We start from the raw sequence: 15,637 nt of genomic DNA, 5'->3' as shown, positions 1-15,637 counted from the left end.
AACTAATGTAGTCTAACCTTGCTCTTCACAACCCACACAAGAACAGATAGCTCATGATAATAGTGATGTACAATTAATACACACATTCATTCTACAAAAGCAATAAGGAGGCACAGCATACAAACCTTCTACCTTTGCTTGTCAATAATCACTTGGAGCTTCATTAACCAGAAACCTACTAATCTGAATTATCCTTTTTAATATGACGGAAAAGAAATGTGGTCCCACAGATTATTCCTTTCATTGTGACAGCAAAACTATACATACTTTCAAAATTGTGTAGCACTAAAGTAGAATTAGATTACTCTTTCATTTGAGACAATTAATTTTGTACTATTTTAACACTTTTTACCCTCACAAAATCTCTACAAAATTAGAGATAATCTCCAGTAAAATTTTACTTCAACCGACCTGAAGACAAAGTGTTTTATGATACAATTTGTGAAGCAAGTAGATTTTGAAAATAACTTTAAAGCATCAAACAATAGAACACTCTTTTCCAAGTAAGACTCTTCCCTCAACTGATATGTAAGTTCATTGCATAGTTAAGTTTCAAAATATTGTAACATAGATAGTCTCATATATGTATGAGAAACAAGTCCAGCACATTAAGTGTACTGGCATAAAACATTGCCACACATCAATAATATGTACTGTAGAATTGTTAATGCTTATTACATAGTTGTCAGCAAACATATTTTTAAAAATATCATTATCTGAACATATTAAGAAGTCAACAATAATATGCATAATCAAATGCCACTTCCCTCCAAATAATACAAAGAACTTAAGTTACAAAGAGTAAACATGTCACATTTCCATTCCACTTCATTGCAGAAGATCAAAGACATCAAAAACATAGTAAAGAATATACACTTGACATTATGTACAATTAATCAGTACAAGTTATTAACAATACTGATTGTAGTCTTACAAGATATGTAAACAGGCAGAATCTGGCGCTGCGGTCAGCAAGGTCTATATAAGACACCAAGTGTCTGGCGCAGTTGTTAGATCGGTTACTGCTGCTATACTGACAGGTTATCAAGATTTAAGTGAGTTAGAACGTGGTGTTATAGTCTGCGTACGACCGATGGGACGCATCATCTCCGAGGTAATGATAAAGTGGAGATTTTCCCGTAAGACCATTTCACGAGTGTACCGTGAACATCAGGAATCCTGTGAAACATCAAGTCTCCGACATCGTTGTTGCCGGAAAATTATCCTGCAAGAACGATAAGAACGACGGCTGAAGAGAATGGTTCAGAGTGACAGAAGTGCAACCCTTTCGCATATTGCTGCAGATTGCAATGCTGGGCCATCAACAAATGTCAGCGTGCCAGCCATTCCAGAAACATAATCCAGGTGGGCTTTCGAAGCCGAAGGCCCACTCATGTACCCTTGATGAATGCGCGACACAAAGCTTTACGCCTCGCCTGGGATCGTCAGCACCGATATTGGATTGTTGATGTCTGGAAACATTTTGTTTGGTCGAACGAGCCTCGTTTCAGTTTGTGTCTAGCAGATGGACGTATAAGGGTATGGAGACCACCTCATTTATTTATTTATTTACTCGTGAAGTTCCGTAGAACAACATTGAGGAGCAAGCCTCCAAGGTCATGGAACGTGTCAGCACATGAAATTACAACAAACACGTAATAACAGATAAAAATAAATATTCATGATCCTTAAAAAAGTCAGTCCATAAGTTTAAGTAAACGTTATCAGCAATACAGTAAAAATCAGCCTAATTTTTCAAGGAATTCCTCGGCAGAATAGAAGGAGTAACCCATGAGGAAACTCATCCGTTTCGATTTGAAAGCGCGTGAATTAGCGCTAAGATTCCACGAACCCTGCATGTGACTGTTCAAGCTTGTGGAGGCTCTGTAATGGTGTGGAGCGTGTACACTTGGGGTGATATGGGACCCGTGATACGTCTAGATACGACTCTGACAGATGCCACACTCGTAAGCATCCTGTCAGATAATCTGCATCCATTCGTGTCCATTGTGCATTTCGACTGACTTGCACAATTCTAGCAGGACAAAGAGACACACCACATGTACAGAATTGCTACACAATGGCTCCAGGAACACTTTTGTGGAGATAAACCCTTCCGCTGGACACCACACGCCCTAGACAAGACCATTACTGAGCGTATCTGGGATGCAATGCAAACGTGCTGTTCAGAAGAGGTTTATGGACAGCCGTGCAGGATTAATGGTGCCAATTTCCTCCAGCACTACCTCAGACATCAGTCGAATCCAGTGCTGCATCGTGTTTCGGCATTTCTGCTTGCTCGCGAGAGCCCTGCACGATATAATACAGGTGCACCAGTTTCTCTGGCTATTCAGTGTAAAACACGTGGTATGTTCCACAATGACAATTACTCTGTAGCTTGTAATTTGCAGTCCATCTTCAGATACATTAAGACTAAACAGGTAGCCCACACATCAGCTATATTTTATAGCTGCACGTGACCCTTTATGATTACATATCTAATTGAAAAACACAAATACTATAAAGTACATTATATAAGAATGCACAGACCAGTGCCCACGAGAGAACTGTCACAAAGTATTATGTCATATGGACAAAATTGCTGGTAAATGTGATTGACAGGGAAAAATGGGAAACGGACAGAGGGTAGGAAGGAATGAGTGGAATTTGGGTGGGGACCAGCTATGCTATTCACAAGAAGGATTTGTGTTACGTTATGAGGGATTAAGTCAGGATTCTATGATTGGAGTTTATTTCGTCTGTATAGAACATAAAATTTAATATCATAAGAACGACAAGCATTCATAATTTGACCATGCGCACGATGGCCCGATGCTCATAGTAAGTCGAAGTCAGGAACTTTCGCCCTCTGACTCATTTGATATTCATTTTCAGTATGTGTTTCATGACATGTAACAACATCGATGATATATTTTGATAAAATCTTCTATTAGACTAGAAATTTTAATTGATTTTCGCTATCAATAGTGATGGCGATCCTGACAACAGGTGCACTATTTATAGCTGGAGGATGTTGTTTCAAATTCCGGACAATCGCAGTCAAATTTCCACAGTTTGAATAATGATCCACACAGGCTGCAGAATACTTTTTGTTAAAGTCACGATCGGATTCACATCAATTGAAAACACAACTTGAGGTGATCTGTCACAAGGATCGAATGAAGGGTAGAGCCACGGCTCGTAACACATCTAAAATGTAACGTCCACTGTTCAAAGTGCCGTCAATGCAAACAAGAGGTGAACGAGACGTGTAACCAATTGCACACTTCCAATGTGCGTTCACAGCGATGTCGCCAAGCACGGATGCGACCATCATGATTCTGTAAACAGAACCTGGATTCATCCGAAAAACTAACGTTTTGCCATTCGTGCACCCAGGTTCGTCGTTGAGTACACCATCGCAGGCGCTCCTGTCTGTGATGCAGAGTCAAGGGTAACCGCAGACTCAGTCTCCGAGCTGATAGTCCCTGCTGCTAAAAATGTCGTCGAACTGTTCGTGTAGATGGTTGTTGTCTTGTAAACGTCCCCATCTGTTGACTCATGGATCGTGACGTGGCTGCACGATCCGTTACAGTCATGCGGATAAGATGCCTATCATTTTGACTGCTAATGATACGAGGCCCTTTGGGATCCAGCACGGCGTTCCGTATTATCCTCCTGAACCCACCGATTCCATATTCTGCTAACAGTCATTGGATCTCGACCAACGCGAGCAGAAATGTCGCGATACGATAAGCCGCAATCGCGATAGGCCACAATCCGACCTCTATCAAAGTCGGAAATTTCTCCTCCTTTCACGAGGCATCACAACAACGTTTTATCAGGCAACGCCAGCCAACTACTGTCTGTGTATGAGAAATCGGTTGGAAACTTTCCTCGTGCCAGCACATTGTAGGTGTTGCCACCACCACCAACTTTCTGTGACTGCTCTGCAAAGCTAATCATTTGGATATCACCGCATCTTCTTCCTGTCGGTTAAATTTCTCGTCTGTAGCACGTCATCTTCGCGGTGTAGCAATTTTAATGGCCAGTAGTGTATTCTAGTAAAAAACACACATAGCGTCGTCGACGCTATAAAAACAGCCTGAGCAGGAAAATGACTTAATTTTAAAAATTTAAAAATGTAGGCGTTGTTCTGTTGCATTATAAAACGCAGTACATCTGTCACAACTTCACATTAGAACCTCTATTGTACACAGTCTATGAAACACAATAAACTGTAATCGGTAACACAAAGTTCTACAAGATTGTCTCTGACAGCTGATACCGACGTGTTGAATATCATAAAGCTCCAAACGGCTGAGGAGATGCGAAAGCGTTGTAGACGTTACTCGAAATGGTGGGATCGAGGTGCTTAATGCGTCTGCGCGGCTGCAATAATTCTCTATGAATATTCAGCGGCCTCCATATTCATGGCTCGGCAGGTGGAGAACAACCCGGAAAGAGACCCTAGGCAGAGGCAGCTCGTGCGTCGTCTGCACATTCCGTCAGCCTCATCAACCCACCGGCCACGGTAGCCTTGGGGTTATCGTATGAGAAACTGTTTTATATTCCGGGCATCTACAGTTATTAAGAGGCATGGTGTTAGGAAGAACTCCGCTAATAGTTAGTAAAATTATTGTTTATTAAAACACAACATGTTTCGCGGCTTCAAGCCGCGTCATCAGGAGCAACCTACGTGGTAAAACGCGAAGTACAGTGTCATCACACCTGTGTGCATTATCCAAAAAAATTTAGGAAACGTCTGAGAGTTAAAAACGTTATTCAAGGTTTTTCACGTTTTCGGATCTAGGTAGAAAACTCAGGCACAAGGAAAAACTTGTGGTAAACAAATGTAATGAAGCGGGTGTACGCTGCATTACATGCAATAATTTCCCGAAGAAATACAAAGGTAAAACCTGTAGTTCATTTCGAATAAGATATCAGGAACACCTTAAAGGCCGGCCGCGGTGGTCTCGCGGTTCTAGGCGCTCAGTCCGGAACCGCACGACTGCTACGGTCGCAGGTTCGAATCCTACCTCGGGCATGGATGTGTGTGATGTCCTTAGGTTAGTTAGGTTTAATTAGTTCTAAGTTCTAGGCGACTGATGACCACAGATGTTAAGTCACATAGTGCTCAGAGCCATTTTGAATACCTTAAATAAACAATGATCTGCATTAACAGGGCGCTTAGGAAAGAGGGGCACAACATCAGAAGCCCTTCAGAAAATTTTAAAATGCTACATAAAAAAGACATACTTTGAACATATTGGAGCAAGTAGAAACTTTTACATATAAAAACGAAAACGTATAGTTAACGTTGAATAACCAATTGGAAATAAAGCGCCATAGCATTCTGGTTAATTTTGATTGTTTATGTGATTGGGTGTTAGAAGAGTAAGTAGGCTGTTTATGTGTTTGTATGTTGGCAGCGCTATGTAGCGCTCTTCATTAATAACCTGAAAGCGCTGTACGCACTCTGTAAGAGACTCTCTGATGCCAGTTGGATTCGCACTTAGAGGTGAACAGCCAGCATTGATGGAAGTTGGGTGTGAGTAGTCAGCAGTGATGGAGGTTAGAAGTTAATAATTAGCAGTATTGGAGGTTTGTAGTATTAGCGCGAGCGGACGGTCTGAATGTGTTTCCATCATGGAGATTTACTACTAATGATTATACATGGTGTTACAACAAGGTACAGCCAAACTTTCAGGAAACATTCCTCACACACAAATAAGGAAAAGATGTTATGTGGACATGAGTCCGGAAACGCTTAATTTCCATGTTAGAGCTCATTTCAGTTTCGTCAGTATGTACTGTACTTCCTCGATTCACCGCCAGTTGGCCCAATTGAAGGAAGGTAATGTTGACTTCGGTGCTTGTGTTGACATGCCACTCATTGCTCTACAGCACTAGCATCAAGCACATCAGTACGTAGTATCAACAGGCTAGTGTTCATCACGAACGTGGTTTTGCAGTCAGTGCAATGTTTATAAATGCGGAGTTGGCAGATGCCCATTTGATATATGGATTAGCACGGGGCAATAGCCGTGGCGCGGTTCGTTTGTATCGAGACAGATTTCCAGAACGAAGGTGTCCCGACGGGAAGACGTTCGAAGCAATTGATCGCCGCCTTAGGGAGCACGGAACATTCCACCCTATGACTAGCGACTGGGGAAGACCTTGAACGACGAGGACACCTGCAATGGACGAGGCAATTCTTTATGCAGTTGACAATAACCCTAATGTCAGCGTCAGAGAAGTTGCTGCTTAACAAGGGAACGTTGACCACGTCACTGTATGGAGAGTGCTACGGGAGAACCAGTTGTTTCCGTACCGTGTACAGCATGTGCAGGCACTATCAGCAGCTGATTGGCATCCACGGGTACACTTCTGTGAATGGTTCATCCAACAATGTGTCAATCCTCATTTCAGTGCAAATTTTCTCCTTAAGGATGAGGCTACATTCCAACGTGATCAAATTGTAAATTTTCACGATCAACATGTGCGGGCTAACGAGAATCCACACGCAATTGTGCAATCACGTCATCAACACAGATTTTCTGTGAACGTTTGGGCAGCCATTCTTGGTGATGTCTTGATTGGGCCCCATGTTCTTCCACCTACCCTCAATGGAGCACGTTATCATTACTTCATACGGGATACTCTACCTGTTGTTGTAACCGCAGAAAAGCCAAGTCTAAATGCAGTTGTTCTCAGACGATACACCAGAAATCATACGGGGAGATAGAGTTAACAGGGGACGCCAGGCGTGTCAGAGGGGTCACAAAAGATAACGACGCAGCCAGATAGCCGAGGCGGCGGTCCAAGCGGCCAGGCAGCTGCGCGTGATAAGCAAGGAAGCAGACTCAGCTATTAAGATAAAAAGGGCGCTCTGGGCAGGTCCCTTAATAAGCAATAACTTACAGTATCAACACTCTTGGCTAGAGGGAGAAGTCTGGGAGCGGAGAGAGAAAGAAAGAGGGCCCTAGGTGGGGACCGCACTACGTCATGAGGAGCCAATGAAGGGCTCAGAACGCAGTGCGTGACCATATAGGGAGAGGCCCCTCTACCCCTCCACCCAGCTTCTGAAGAAAAGTACTGAAGTTAATACTAAAACAATCCCTAATAAGGAAAAGTTGCACTCGACGCTACGTCATGCCAAGCGCTGGCGGGGTCGAAGGGGAAGAGCTAACAAAACTCGGAGGCACGCCGCTCCGGGGATCTCTCTCTCTCTCGGGTTTAGGCAGCGACGGTAGTCAGCGTGAGTAGCAGCCGACTTGGGCTGAGGGCGGGCTGCAGGCAGACAGTTGGAGATAGTCGCCGATGAGCGTTTAGGCAGCGACCGCGGGACTCTGACGTAGGGTGCTAGTGTGGGCAGCAAAGTGCTGGAAAGTTCTATCAGGCAGCCAGAACGGTGGAACGGTGGAAGTCAGTCACCGTCTCTGTAATGGGCTTGGCTATTCTGTAGGTACAATCACTACGCAGTTAGGGTGATCTGTATTCTTTATGAATAAATTAGAACTTTTATAACGTCCATACGAGTTTACTTCTACCAACATCCTAGCCTTGTACCTTCACACCAGGGAATTTAACATCTTAGCCAGATCAAAAGTCTCCCTCTCAATTAGGTCAACCGGCTAATTCCCGTTTACGAACCGTGTCGCTCAATCCCTCGCAAAACCCACGCTTGGGACGCGACATAAATAAAAGTTTTGGTGCCAGGTGTGTGGTACCACAAAGGCATATAGGCAAAAAGGAGATAGGAGCCAGTAGATTTTGCTACAGCGACTGTGGCAATTAGCAGGAAGTTGTGGCGACTCGCAACTTTCAGCATTAGTAGCCCCACTACGACAGAGTCCAGAGAAGTAGTCCTCGCGGGTGCAGGGCAACGCAGGATAGCGGCAGCACGACGCGGAGCGACGAGGCACAGAGGTGCCTAAGCAGCCAGCGTTCGAGACCGGGGGTCCGGGCCGAGCAGCGGCAGCAGCCGTAGCAGCGGCAGCCGAGGCGAGCGACGGGGTCGGCACAGCCCAGCAGAGCGGCGGCCGACGCATCGCGGCAGCGCGGAACAGCGCGCACATAGAGAGCACAGAGACAGCGCGGAGCAGCGCGGCACAACGCGGGACAACGCGGACCAGCGGAACAGACGGCGCACCACAAGAGAAGCGGTACATATAAAATTATATTAAGAATTTTGTATCTTGTATTGTAAAGTGCTAACATAGTTAAGTTGGTAAGATGGCCCAAACTAACGAAGTTCCGTCATCCTCCAGTAGCGGTAAGATATCAGTGAAAGAAGCCTTGTGTATAGTTCCAAAAGTGTTCGAAGGAAATAAGAGAGATCTTAGGGAGTTTATTGAAAATGTAGACGCTGCATTTGAACTTGTGAAACCGGAGGAACACGAAACGTTACTGAAGTTTGTTAAAGCCAAAATAACCGGAGAGGCCAGATCGAGGCTGCAAGTAAGGGAACGCACGGGGACATGGCAGGAAGTAAAACATGTTCTAGAGGAAAATTATGCGAGTAAGCGTACCATTGACTACTACGCGTGCAAGATATTTCAATCGAGACAGGGACAAGGAGAGCCAATTGCGACATGGGCAAGCCGAATAGATGAAATGAAAAGGGATTTCAGGGAAGCAGTAAGCAGAGCTACGGCTAGGGAGAACTTAAAGGGCGCAATAGAACTGGTTGATTCACTAGGAAGAGCATGCTTTATACAAGGGTTAAGCAATGATAGAATACAGACGATAGTAAGAAGTAGAGGCGATGAAATCACGCTAGCAGCGGCCGTGGAACTAGCATTGCAAGAAGAAAGTGCAATACTGTCAATGAAAGAGCGGGGACTAGCCCCAAGAGTAACTTTCAACCGGGGAAAGGAAATGGTGAAGAATACCAGAGATATTAGAGATTTGAAATGTTTCAATTGTGGATTGAGAGGGCACATGGCAAGCAAGTGTAGAAAGAATAGGCCAGAGGGAAGAGTACGGATAATGACGGGCAAAGAGTTTACGAATTTTTGTTACGGGTGCGACAAGCCAGGACATACAGACGCGGAATGCCGGGTAAGATTAAGAAAAATTCAGCCGATAGATACAAGAGACTTTAGAGGAAATCATAGGGAAGCTGATGGAGGGTTACGAGAGTGGAGGTGCCCACAATGTAATCTACCAGGGAACTGTGGAGTTCCGTGTACGAGGGTAAAAGACGTTGCTTGTTTCAAGTGTAAGCGGCCGGGACATTACGCGAAAGATTGTCACGCAGGGCCCTGGCACGCATGGAGAAAAGGCAGGGTGCCAGTATCGAGCAAAACCGGTAAAGTGGTGCAGGGAAACTAAGAGGCGGCAAGGCCGCACAGTCGGGCCTTGTTGCGATAGGTAAACCCTCAGTTAGGGTAATCGACTGTGCAACAGAAAATGACGTTTTGGTTTTATACTCCATAGAATTAAAAAGATATTTGAAGTTGCTAATAGACACTGGAGCACAGTTGTGTCTGCTCAAGAGAACGAGTATTCCGATAAATAGTACACTTGCAATTAATGAAGCGGAAAGGCTTCGGCTAAAAGGTGTAACCAGTGAGGCCGTCAGCACAATAGGTACGGTACAGGTACACTTAAGTGTGGACGGTTCTGAGCAAGTAGGGCAAAAATTTCACGTGTACGGGAGAGGATTAGATATTCCGTACGACGGACTGATAGGCAGAAATTTCTTGACAGAACATAGAGTTAAGTTAGACTATGCAGGTAAAATAGTGAGACTAAAAGGGCGAGATATACCCTTAGTAGTAGAGGAAGAGACAAAGGGACATGAGAACGAACAAGATTCAGAAGTAGGCGGGAAAATAGGGCCCCGAGAGGAAAAAATAATGTTATTAAAGGTGGAAGGAAATGTAAAAAGGGGAATCGAAAAGGAAATGATTATTCCTAGGCAGGAGATTGCACAAGGGGTACATGTACCTGAAGCGTTAGTAAAAGTGCGAAATGGGAAATGCATAGTAAGTGCATTAAACTTGTCAGAAGACAGAGTGCAGTTAGGAAACGTCAGGTTAATGACGGAAGAATTAGAAAAAGTAGGGAAAATACGCGAAGTAAAATGTTGTACTAATGTCATAGGAAAGACAGAAAGTCGTACTAGAGTGTTGCGAAGGCAATTAAGAATGGATCATTTGAACGCTGAAGAGAAAAGCGCTCTAGCAGAGGTTTGCGCGGAATACGGAGATGTATTTCATCTACCAGGGGACAACCTGTCCTATACTTCCGCAGTGAAGCACAGAATACCGATTGCACCGGAACACGCGGGAAAGGTAGTAAACGCTAGACCGTACAGGATCCCGGAAGCGCAAAAGGAAGTGCTAAGGGAGCAAATAGAGCAGATGCTAAGAGATGACATAATTGTCGAGAGTAAGAGCGCTTGGAACGCACCGTTACTGTTAGTTCCAAAGAAGCTAGACGCTAGTGGCAAACAGAAATGGAGAATCGTAGTGGAATACAGACGATTAAATGATATCACTGTAGGCGATGCATTTCCACTACCGAATATCTCCGAGATACTGGATCAGTTAGGGCAAGCTAAGTACTTCTCGACGCTTGACCTCGCAAGCGGGTACCATCAAATATTGACGGACGAGAAGGACAGAGAGAAAACGGCATTTAGCTCAAACTATCAGCATTACGAATACAAACGAATGCTGATGGGACTGAAGGGAGCCCCAGGATGTTTTCAGAGACTGATGAATACAGTCTTGGCAGGTTTACAAGGAGTGAAATGCTTTGTATATCTAGACGACATAGTATGCTATGGGAAAAACCTGCAGGAGCATAACGAAAAGCTCCGGGAAATATTTGACAGGTTGCGAGAGCACAATTTGAAGCTGCAACCAGACAAGTGTGAATTCCTGAGGAAGGAAGTAATCTTCCTAGGTCATTGCATCACTGACAAAGGAATATCACCAGATATGGCGAAGGTGGAGAAGGTGAAGTTCTTCCCACAGCCAAAGACAACTAAGGAACTAAAAGGGTTTCTCGGATTGATAGGTTACTACCGCCGTTTCATTGCTAACTTCAGCAAGATTGCGAAACCTCTCCATGAGCTCTTAAAAAAGGGAGTGGAGTACCGATGGAATGAACGTCAGAACAATGCGTTCGAAGAACTAAAAGAGAAATTAATAAACCCTCCGTTACTTCAGTACCCTGACTTTACGAAACCGTTCATCATTACAACGGATGCGAGTAACGCAGCCTTGGGTGCAGTGTTATCGCAAGGTAAGAAGATTGCCGAAGACTTGCCCATCGCATATGCATCCAGAGCATTGAACAAAGCCGAACTAAATTATAGCACAACGGAAAAAGAGTTGTTGGCTATAGTTTACGCAGTAAAACAGTTCAGACCATATGTATATGGCAGAAAGTTCACTGTAGTGACAGACCATAAGCCACTAACGTGGATATTTAGTGTCAAAGATCCGAGTTCGAGACTCCTGAAGTGGAGACTGAAACTCGAGGAGTATGATTATGAAGTAATATACAAGCCAGGAAAGTTAAATAGTAATGCGGATGCGCTGAGTAGAATAAGGCATGAAGGGAAGGAAGAGATAGATGCGAAGCAGAAGGTGGAGACAGAGATCTCGGCAGCAAAAGCAAATGGGGAAGAAAGTTCCGTAAACGTGCGGCAAGCACAAGTGTCGAGTGAAATAGAACAGGAAACGGATAGTGGTGAGGAAATTAGTCCCGAAGAAAAAGAAAATATACTAAAGGAAATGCATGACAGTCCCTTGGGAGGTCACCAAGGAATGCACAGGACACTCGAAAGAATTAAAGCATACAAGCAGTGGCGCGGAATGAAGCGTGACATTGAAAATTACATTAGGAAATGCCCATCGTGTCAAAAGAATAAAAACACGCAAATGAAAACTAGGATGCCCTTAGAAATTACAGACACAGCAGAAACAGTATTCGGAAAGTGTGCGATGGATATAGTGGGTCCACTAGATGTATCTAATACAGGAAAAAGGTACATGTTAACATTCCAAGACGATCTGAGTAAATTTACCTTAGCAATCCCAATTGACAAACAAGATGCCGAAACAGTAGCTGAGGCATTTGTGGAAAACGTAGTATTAAGGTATGGAATTCCATCAGTATTATTAACAGATCAAGGGTCTAACTTTCTGAGTGATGTATTTAAAAATGTATGTAAATTGTTGAAGGTAAAGCGTATAAATACTATAGCGTACCACCCTGAATCAAATGGTGCACTAGAAAGAAGTCATAGAACTATTGTAGAGTATCTCAGACACTTTGTAACAGGAGATCAAAGTTCTTGGGACAAATGGGTACCGTATGCAATTTTTGTGTTCAACACTACACCACACAGCAGCATAGGATACACACCATTTGAATTACTATACGGAAGAAAGGTTAACATACCAGGAGTACTGCAGCAAGAAACACAGCAGGTAAGTTACAATTATGAAATGTATGTAAATAAACTAAGAGCGAGAATGCAGGAAGCCTACAGAGTGGCCAGAGACTCGATTATAAGAAGTAAGAAAATCAGTAAGGAACAGTATGACATGAAACAAAATCCAAAAAAACTTCAAGGTAGGAGATAAAGTATTACTGCACGATGAGTCGGTGAGACGGGGTAGATCTCGGAAATTAGATTCACAATGGAGAGGTCCATTTGAAATAGTAAAAGTGGAAGGTCCTAACGTAGTAATAAAAGTTAAAAGAAATAAGGAAACAAAAGTACATGCCAACAGGCTGAAACAATTCTTTTAAATTTCAGGTATGGCACTCAAGTGGCAGGTCGTGAAATTCGTCATAGTGATAACAGCATACTACATCACTGCATCAGAGCATGCAACAAATGAGTACCAAGTGACGCCATTTCCGAGTTCATCAGGACTATATTACGATAATAGAGGACAGGTAGAAATATACAGTACCACATGGAGAATAGTCACATACGTAAATCTAGATATAATAACAGAAAGGTTTCAGAATGCAGAGAGGTATGGTAGGGCAGCGGTACAAAGGTGCCGAGAAACACTAACACAATTAAATGTAGGATTAATAGAATGCAGGGTACTAGACCAACAAGTAACCCATCATGTGGAAAAAATCACAGGATTGCAACTTTTAGTACAGCAGCTAACGAAACAAGAGACCAGAAGGAAGAGAGGAGTATTCAACTTCGTCGGGCAGGTAAGTAAAATACTGTTCGGGACGTTGGACGAAGCAGATGCAGCATACTATAAGGAAAGAATAGACGCTATGGAGAAAAACTCAGAAGGGTTGTTGAGGCTAACAAAGGAACAGGTGGCAGTGGTAAGAGCCACATTGGCGGGAGTAAACAGGACGGTATATACACTAGAGTCAAATGAGCACGTTCTGAAGACAGGTATGCAAAGACTAGAACGATTCATGAAGGAATACGTGAAGGAAACCGATATAGGGTTTAAACGTGTAGCGTCCTTCGCCACAGTAACAGAGCAAGTATTACAACTATCGGCAGTGTTTGGTCAGATCGAAGAGGAATACGAACAAATGATAAATGCCATTGTAAATGCTCAGAAGGGAATACTACAGCCTCATATAAATAATCCAGTCCAAATTGTAAAATACCTAAGTTTAATACGGGAAGAACTAAAAGATGTAAAGTTTCCTGTTCCTCTTACGGAGTCCTCAGGTTATCTATTGTTAAGAATAATTGATTTAGATGTTTTCATCTCGGGTAGCATACTATGATATGTAATTAATATTCCATTAATAAATAATAACAATTTCAATTTGTATATAGTACTCCCACTACAAAAAGAAATTCCAAACATGAAAGGTAAATATGTGTACATACAGCCAGAGAAAGAATTCTTACTAATAGATGAATCCAAAAGGCAGTACGCGAAACTTTCTGCGGAGGAACTAAAATGCAAGGAGCTAAGTAAAAATAGGAGACTGTGCAAACAAGCATTCGCCTTGCTGTCAACATTCGAACAAGAAGAGTGCGAAGCCAAATTGTTGCAACCGGTAAGAGAAATTCCGGAAGATTGTGTGCGAAAAATAGTCGCACTGAATCAGAGCCTTTGGACTCATCTAAACAGTAACGAATGGCTATATGTAGCACCGAAGGAAGAAGGCTTAACAGTATTGTGTGGAAGGGAACCACCAAAGGACCTAGTAATAAAAGGGGTAGGAAAAATTAGTTTTTACAGTAAATGTGAGGGGTATGGCACTAGAGTGTTCATACAAACAGATAGAGTGATTCAGAGTAATGTGACGAAGAAAGACATAGTTCCGCAGATCAATCTAGAATTCGATTGTTGCGTGGTAAACAAGGAAAAAAGGAATGTCTCAACGTTAGCATTAGATTTGCCATTGGACCAGGTAATAACACAGTTAGACGACTTGAAAGTCGCAGGAAAAAGACTGGATGATGTCCAGAAGATGGTAGAGAGACAAGAGGAGGAAATGAAGTACTCCAGGTACTTCACACATTACTCCATAACTACGTATGTAGCCATATCAATAGTTATTCTAATCATAATAACATGCTGTTGTAAAAACTGTAAATGTTGTAAAGACTGTTTTAAAAGTATATGGAAATATTTTGAAGACAGTGATTGTTGTGGAAAAGTATGTATAAGAAATACCATAGTGAACCAATACCCAGAGACTAGTTCAGCTAGAAGACACAGTAATAAAGAAACTGAAGAGATAGTAATTTATGAAAGATGTGGAAAAGACCAAGGTGATACGGTCGCTTTCAGAAACAGACGTTAAATAACTGTATTTGAAATGTGTAATTGAAATCTAACTGTATTTGAAATATGTAATTGAAATGTAACTGTATTTGAAATGTGTAACTGAAATGTAACTGTATTTGAAATGTAATTCTAATTGAAATGTGAATGTATGTATCAATGAAACTGTCTTTTGATTTTAATGCAAATGCTTTTGACATAACTGAATGTTAGGCATGTATAATGTAATTGTATTATTGTGTGTTTAATGAATTTGACTTTACTAAATGAAAATGAAAAATATAACATATCAGATGCTAATGTAATAAACAAATCTGTAAAGCATGTAATGGAAAAAAAAATAAAAGAGTCACAATTGACGCTACTCTGAGGAGTAACGCCAATTTCCCCGGCGTGGGAGGTGTTGTAACCGCAGAAAAGCCAAGTCTAAATGCAGTTGTTCTCAGACGATACACCAGAAATCATACGGGGAGATAGAGTTAACAGGGGACGCCAGGCGTGTCAGAGGGGTCACAAAAGATAACGACGCAGCCAGATAGCCGAGGCGGCGGTCCAAGCGGCCAGGCAGCTGCGCGTGATAAGCAAGGAAGCAGACTCAGCTATTAAGATAAAAAGGGCGCTCTGGGCAGGTCCCTTAATAAGCAATAACTTACAGTATCAACACTCTTGGCTAGAGGGAGAAGTCTGGGAGCGGAGAGAGAAAGAAAGAGGGCCCTAGGTGGGGACCGCACTACGTCATGAGGAGCCAATGAAGGGCTCAGGACGCAGTGCGTGACCATATAGGGAGAGGCCCCTCTACCCCTCCACCCAGCTTCTGAAGAAAAGTACTGAAGTTAATACTAAAACAATTCCTAATAAGGAAAAGTTGCACTCGA

Source organism: Schistocerca gregaria, chromosome 1 (genome assembly GCF_023897955.1).
Source record: "Schistocerca gregaria isolate iqSchGreg1 chromosome 1, iqSchGreg1.2, whole genome shotgun sequence".
Taxonomy (NCBI): domain Eukaryota; kingdom Metazoa; phylum Arthropoda; class Insecta; order Orthoptera; family Acrididae; genus Schistocerca; species Schistocerca gregaria.
This window is presented reverse-complemented; position numbering follows the sequence as displayed.